The sequence below is a fragment of the Fukomys damarensis genome, unplaced genomic scaffold (assembly GCF_012274545.1).
Source record: "Fukomys damarensis isolate Sample0158 unplaced genomic scaffold, DMR_v1.0_HiC HiC_scaffold_23, whole genome shotgun sequence".
Classification (NCBI taxonomy): domain Eukaryota; kingdom Metazoa; phylum Chordata; class Mammalia; order Rodentia; family Bathyergidae; genus Fukomys; species Fukomys damarensis.
Genome location: NW_022900935.1, coordinates 16552175 through 16558634, shown reverse-complemented (window position 1 = coordinate 16558634; position 6460 = coordinate 16552175). Strand labels below are relative to the sequence as shown.

Below are 6460 nucleotides of genomic sequence, written 5' to 3'. Positions count from 1 at the left end.
GCCCACTCCCCCTCACCCACTCTCACCAGATTCCCCTGATGCACCCAGCCCTGAGACACACCAAACCCACCACTCAGATCACAAACACACACACACCCCAAGCCCTTTATAGTTTTTGTTTTGAGATTTTGAGACAGGGTCATGATTAGTCACTTAAATTGTTCAGGCTGGGCTAGAACTTGGATCCTCCTGCCTCAGCCTCCCAGAAAGTAGGAATCACAGGCACGGGCCACCACACCGGGCAGCTTCAATCTCCTTCTTGCGTGCTACTTATTACAAGATGACATCCCTGACTGCTCGCCCTCTTTAAGAACTTCCCCACAGTTAGTAATAATGTATTCTAGATTTCAAAATTGCTCAGAGAGAAAATTTGAGTGTCTCACCACAAAGAAACAATGAATGCTAAATGCTTGAGACTATGGATGTGCTCATTACCCTGATTTGATCATTATACAATGTATACAAGTATCAAAATATCACACTGTAGGGCCGGGGATTTAGCTCAGCGGTTCGGTGGCCTGCCTTGCAAGCGCAAGGACCCGAGTTTGATCCCCAGTACCAAAAAAAAAAAAAAAAATCACACTGTAGCCCATACATCTGTACAACTATTGTGTGTCCATTAAAAATGGTTAAATTAAAAAGAGAGAACCCCACGCACACATCCATTGTCGCCCGTCTCAACATAGTACCTGCACACGCGGTATTATTTTTATTTGCTCTTCTCTGACCACCTCCCCCAGTGGTTGCTCCACAAGCACAGAAGGCAAATCACTGAGTAGCTGGTGCTCAATAAAAATTAACTGACCACATAACGAAGTGGCTAAGAGTAGCACTTCGGTGTCAGACGAACCTGTGTTCTCCTCCCGGCTCTGCCGTGGTGGCTGTGGGGCCCTGGACAGGGTCATCCCCATCTTCACCTTGGGGTCTTCAGTGACAAGTTGGGACAAGAATTTTGCCTCACAGAGATGTCATAAAGAGAAAACGAGGCAGTGTATGTGCAGCTCTAACACAATAAACGCATTAGAATCAAATGAATAAATGAGCGTTCAGCGCTCACAGAAAGTATTCAGCATGCGCTCACCGAGAAGCAAGCAGCCCTGGGAAGGGCGCATGGGGAGGGCCAAGGCTCAGGCAGGGGGAGAGACTCAGGGTCACACAGCTGAAGACTCTTGTGCCCGTTCTCTGAAACAGGGTGCAGGGGGGCCCAGACGGTGTGCTGAACAGATCAGAACTCAGAGAACAGCAGACTCCAGGGAGAAACGGGCCTGGACACGGGGACAGAACAGCCAGGACATCACATAAAAGACACATGGAGACTTGCCCCTAATCTGCCTAAATACAAGAGAATTTGGGTCTCCGTGTCCAGCGTCTGACACGGATCCCGGAGCTGCCCCATGGACCTGTCATACTGGAATCACCATCTTACTGAAATAAGGTGAGATAATACCGCCCCTGCCAAGGCAGAGGGGTGGAGACGTAAACCGCATGGAGTGACCACCCAGGCGTTGCTTCAGGATGCTGAGGACAGGGGAGGCAAAGCATCAGCAGGTGGGCTGGGGTCCAGGCCCATCCTGGAAAGGCCGCTATGAGTTTCCATGGAGCCCATCACCATGGTAACCAAACCTCAGCCGCAGGACTCCAGCAGAGCCGGGAAAGACAAGCTCCTTTTTTGTCCATATCCCAGGAGCCTCCAGGAGCGGGGAAGAGGGGCATGGGGACAATCAAGCTTTCTGAGCCAGGCTGCGGTGGGGGTGGGAGGACCTGGAGGTCATCTTCCCGCTAAATGGACTGGCCACAAACCACCAGAACATGGGATCCTACTTCACGCCTCTGTGCCTCTGCAGAATGTGGTCCCTGTGCTCATCCCCCTGGAGCACGCCCAGCTGTCACCCACCTCACTCTACTCCTCACCCCTCCAGGCAGAACCACCCTTCTCTCTCTGGCTACCCAACTCCCCCACAGGTGCGGTTCACCCCGGAGCTCAGAGAAGAGGATGGTGGCAAGAGAAACTCAGGTCTCTCTGAAACCAGACAGACCTGAGTTCGAATCCTAGCTCTGCCATGCGCACATTGGTAACAGGTAAGCCTTTTGTCCTCTCTGGGCCTCCATGCCTTCACTGTTGTCCCCCAGCTGTATGATGTGGGGCAGGTTTCCAGACCTCTCTGAGACTCTTTTCCTTTATCTTAAAAAGTGCTGATGCCAGAGACAAGGCGCCTAGGGCACAGTCATCATGGAATAAATGTCAGTGGTTGCTCTCGTTTGTGTGGAGCGCTGCCTCCCTATTCTCTGGGAAGAGGCTTCCATGCCGCTTCCCCAGCCCTGTCCTGAGCCCTCCTTCCTGCCTCGAGTCTAGGCCTGGCAGACCCCACGACTCTCAGAGCAGGATCTGTGAGAGGCACAGAGACTTCCCTGCCTGGGGCACACAGCACAGAGCTGACATTTCCAGCTGACACCAGACAGCAAGCTTTGTGTTGGAGAGTAGATGGCCCTGAAGCTTTCTGACAGCAGGGCTGGCCTTGGCTGTGTGTGTGTGTGTGTGTGTGTGTGTGTGTGTGTGTGTGTGTGTGTGTCATATTTCACCCATACACACACACACACACACACATAAATTCTCAAATGACACACAGCCCTGACAGAGAGGAAGGTATGAGGACAACCCATGTCACTATGGTCAGTGTCCCTAAGACCACCGGTGACACCATTTCATGCTGAACTGCTCGCTCTCCCACCGAGCTGTCCATGGAACAGGTAAGGTGGAGGAAGGGAGAAGTGACCCTGCGTATTCTCATTAACTAGGCCCTGGCTGTGGGAGGTGACAAGGCCAGGTCCCTGTCCAGGCTACCGTTCACCTGCACACAGGTCTCCACCTGTAGAAGCACCTGGATGCCCAGGCTCATGCAGACAGCACCCCACAGCACTCCCGCCATAAGTGGCCAGCGAGGACTGTCAGGCTGCCTTCATCCCTGCTGCCTGCTGCCAACTCCCTTTGCGTTCCCCGGTCCGGGACTGGGTCTCAGACTCCAGCCCCTCTGCCTCATCCTGGACATCAGAGTCCACAAGGCCAGGACACATGTCCTGCCCCTGTGTCTGCCTCCACCATCACCCTGGGAAGCAAGCAGGGCAGGTGGTCACTTCCTCCAAGCCACAAAGCCGATAAACAGCAGCTGACGTTCACTGAGCATTTACTACGTGCCAGCCACCGTGGTAAGCACCTCAGTGGCATCATCTCTCTGATTCCCCCAGGTGACCTTATCACCCCCACTTCATAGATGGGAAGGCCACAGCTCAGGAGGTGCAGAAGCGCAGGTGACAGAACTTAAACTCAGGCCTTCTGGGTGCATAAAACTCCGTGAGTACTCGCTACACAGCACCGGTGCAGTCACACTGAACTGAACACAGCTGGAATGTGAGGGGACTCAAAAGGTGAACCCCCAGTTCCTCTCCTGAATTTAGAGTCCACTCTGAGATGTGTGCATGGGGCACTGGATGGCAAGCAGAAGGCCGGGTCTATCCATTCAATCCGCAAAGATCTGTGGAACATCTACTACTGTATGTGGCAGTGCCCTGCACTAGCACTAAAAATTGCAGTGAAAAAAGCAGACAAAACCCTCGTCACATTGACTGGTCATTCTAGTGGGGGAGACACAATAAACGAGATGAATGAAATAAGCCATGTGTGAAGAGGAAGTCCTCAAAAGCGAAGCAAAGCAGGAAGAGGAAATACAAAGTGTTGGAAGGGCTTGCGATCTTAAGAACTTGTGATACCACCTAAGACCTGACATGAGTAAGTACGGCTATGCCCTCCATTGAAGGAACAGCACATACAAGGGCCCTGAGGCAGGATCATCCCTGGGTATCCAGAATAGGTATAGCCAGTTAAAGGGAGTGGGAAATATTGGAGTCAGATTGGACCCATCCAATTTAAATTGGCCCTAGAGAGGACCAGGACTCAGATCTGAGAGTTCCTTGGGGCTCAGCAACCATGACTTATAATCGGGTGAGGCGGGAAGCGAGGGAGGTGACGTGGTGTTACAAAGAAAGCTGCCTGGAAGAGGTGGATTTAGCCAACAGGCTTTCAGGGACCCCACCCTTGGCTTAGACATATCCAGTTTCTGCCAATGCCGGGCAACCACAGACCTCCCAGAGCGGCAAGCCTCAGAGGCTACCAGGAATCAGAGAACCACCCAGGACACAGCTCCTTTCCAGACATCCTGAGCTAATAGCAGAGGCTGTGTCCAGAAGGGGTCAAGCTGAGCATGCTCAGTGCCTCTGCGCATCAGGTCCTGGACAGGATCAGGGAGAGACCTGGGTATTGCTGTTGCCCTGGTTGGCACCGTTTTTCATCACTCACTGCAAATGAGTTTGGTTATAAAAGGCAGGAAACGTGTCTGGCTGGGCATGTGATGGGGAAAATGTTTGTCTCGGGCTAGACGTGTGCGGGCTTTGATTCTTGACTGTGCCTGTGCCATCAGCAAGGCTCTCAACAGATAAGTAACCCTTGTGTCTGTGGAGTGTACATTCTGCGCTTTCCACTGGGACAAGCGGGAAACTGAAGCCCTCACTCTCAAAGAAAAGTGACGGAGGCAAGATCTGAACCCAGACCCACCTCACTCCACAGCCAGGGGATCTCCCCTATCCCCACCCAGAAACCCGGGGTAGCATCAGTCTCTCAGCTCAGCCTGCTGCATCCCCTGTACTTGGAATTGTGTGGGGAAATTTGCCAGATGGAAGGTGTGTAGTATTACCAGATAATAAGGCGTGTACATTCTATCACAATAAAAGTATAAATACAATAGTCATAATGATAGTGGGAGAGTTGACTACACGCCAGGCCCTGAGCCAAGCCTGCGCATCTCGGGCCTGACACCTGGGGCACCATCTCCCCTCCTGTCCAAGTTTAAAATCTGCAACTCTCAGTTATTTCTCAGGATGAGTTGTTTTGTTTTGTTTTTTAAGTGTTCCCATCCCCATGCCTGTTTTATTCCTTGCAACGTTTGGAGAGAGGTGCGGCTGGGCCCCAAGAAGAAAGGCAAGACCTGCAGTCCCTCAGCTGACAACAGCCACAGCTCAGGACCTGAAACAGACCCCAGACTCTGTTCCTGCTTGGCCAGAGCTCAGAGGGACCTAACTCTGGGGTAACGGGCTCTGAGGCCTTGGGAAGGTCATGGGTTCCTAGAAGCCCCAGCTCCTCCTGTAGCCAGTGGAAGTGAAGCTCTGGGGCCTAAACTAGAATCTGTACGAAGCAGCTGGCTGTGATATAAGGCGTGGTTACCAATAAGCAGGAATTGGTCCTTGTCGCTGACAGAGACTGGGACTGATATAGCACCTATCTTACAAATGCGGCTTTCAGAGAAGAAAACCTGTATTGTGCTTCTCAGCCTCTAACTCAGAGATTCTCAAACTTCAGCTGCCTGTGGCTAAGCATGGTGGCACACACCTGCAACCCCAGCCCCCTGGGAGACTTGCAAGCTTGAACCGAGCCTGGACAACTTAGCAAGGCCCTCACATTTTAAAAACAGAAAGGTACAGTGGAGTTAAGGATGTAGTTCAATCCCCCATACCATAAAGAAGGATTTAAAAAAAAGGTTTAGCTGCCTCTGGATCTTTCAGGGGCCTTGTGGAAACGCGAGCTTCAGGCCTTCGCCCCTAGTGTTGCTGATGCTGCAACAGCTCTGGGGTGGGGCCTGAGAATCTGCATTCTGACAAGCGTCTGGGGTGATGCTGCCAGCCTTGGGTACAGACCTTGAGGACACTGTCCTCGCAGAAGGTTCTCAACCTTGACTCAACACTGGCATTGAGCTGGGGTGGCTCTGGGGCCTGGGTCACCTCCCAAGAGGCCTGATGTAAGTATCTGGGGATTCTGCTCAGGCTCTGCGAGTTTCCAAATCTCCCCAAAAGATTCCAATGTAAAACCAAACCTGAGAGGCCCTGCCCTACTAGAGGAAGGAGGGTTAAATAGTAATGGAAGAAGCCTCCAGTAAGGCCTGCCACACCCACCAACCAGTGGGAGCAGTCAGCTGGGGCAGGGGTCCAGAAGGCCGCATCACCACTGACAATAATACAAGCTAGCGATTCCAAGGCACTCGCGGGTCTTAAATACTTTACATCTAATAAATCACTAAATCCTCGTAGCCCAAGAGGAGAGTGATAATTTCATGTGCAATTTACATTGGCGCTTAATGATACACAAGGAAGCTGGGTCGCTCGTGAGGATTCACACAGCCGGAAAGCAATGGAGTCAGACCCAAAAGCGGGCTGCTCTCCTCTGGGTGCTTGTTCCAAACTGCTGCGCTAAGGGGAACATATCCGTGATTAATTCTTGTAAAATGATTTTGTTGTGGAGGAAGGATCCCATTTCCTGCCTGCTCCTTGCTCGGGAAGCCTCTCAGGAACGCTGGACCAAATATGATACGATTCTTCTTTGTTGATGTTCATCAATAAGCATGTTTCAAAGCACACC

General features: G+C 51.9%; 1 long non-coding RNA gene across 3 annotated transcripts; it reads left to right on the top strand.

The window, feature by feature from the left end:
* The first annotated feature begins 1258 nt into the window (after window positions 1-1258).
* Window positions 1259-5439, top strand: LOC104860443. Of its 3 annotated transcripts, none has more exons than XR_004518668.1 (3): window positions 1259-1435; window positions 1963-2079; window positions 3244-4928. It is a non-coding gene; the product is annotated as an uncharacterized LOC104860443 (long non-coding RNA). The 3 variants fall into 3 exon arrangements; XR_004518667.1 differs by lacking the exon at window positions 1259-1435 and adding an exon at window positions 4957-5439 and having other exon boundaries at window positions 1652-2079; window positions 3244-3784; XR_004518666.1 differs by lacking the exon at window positions 1259-1435 and having other exon boundaries at window positions 1652-2079; window positions 3244-3784; window positions 4473-4928.
* Window positions 5440-6460: the final 1021 nt, after the last annotated feature.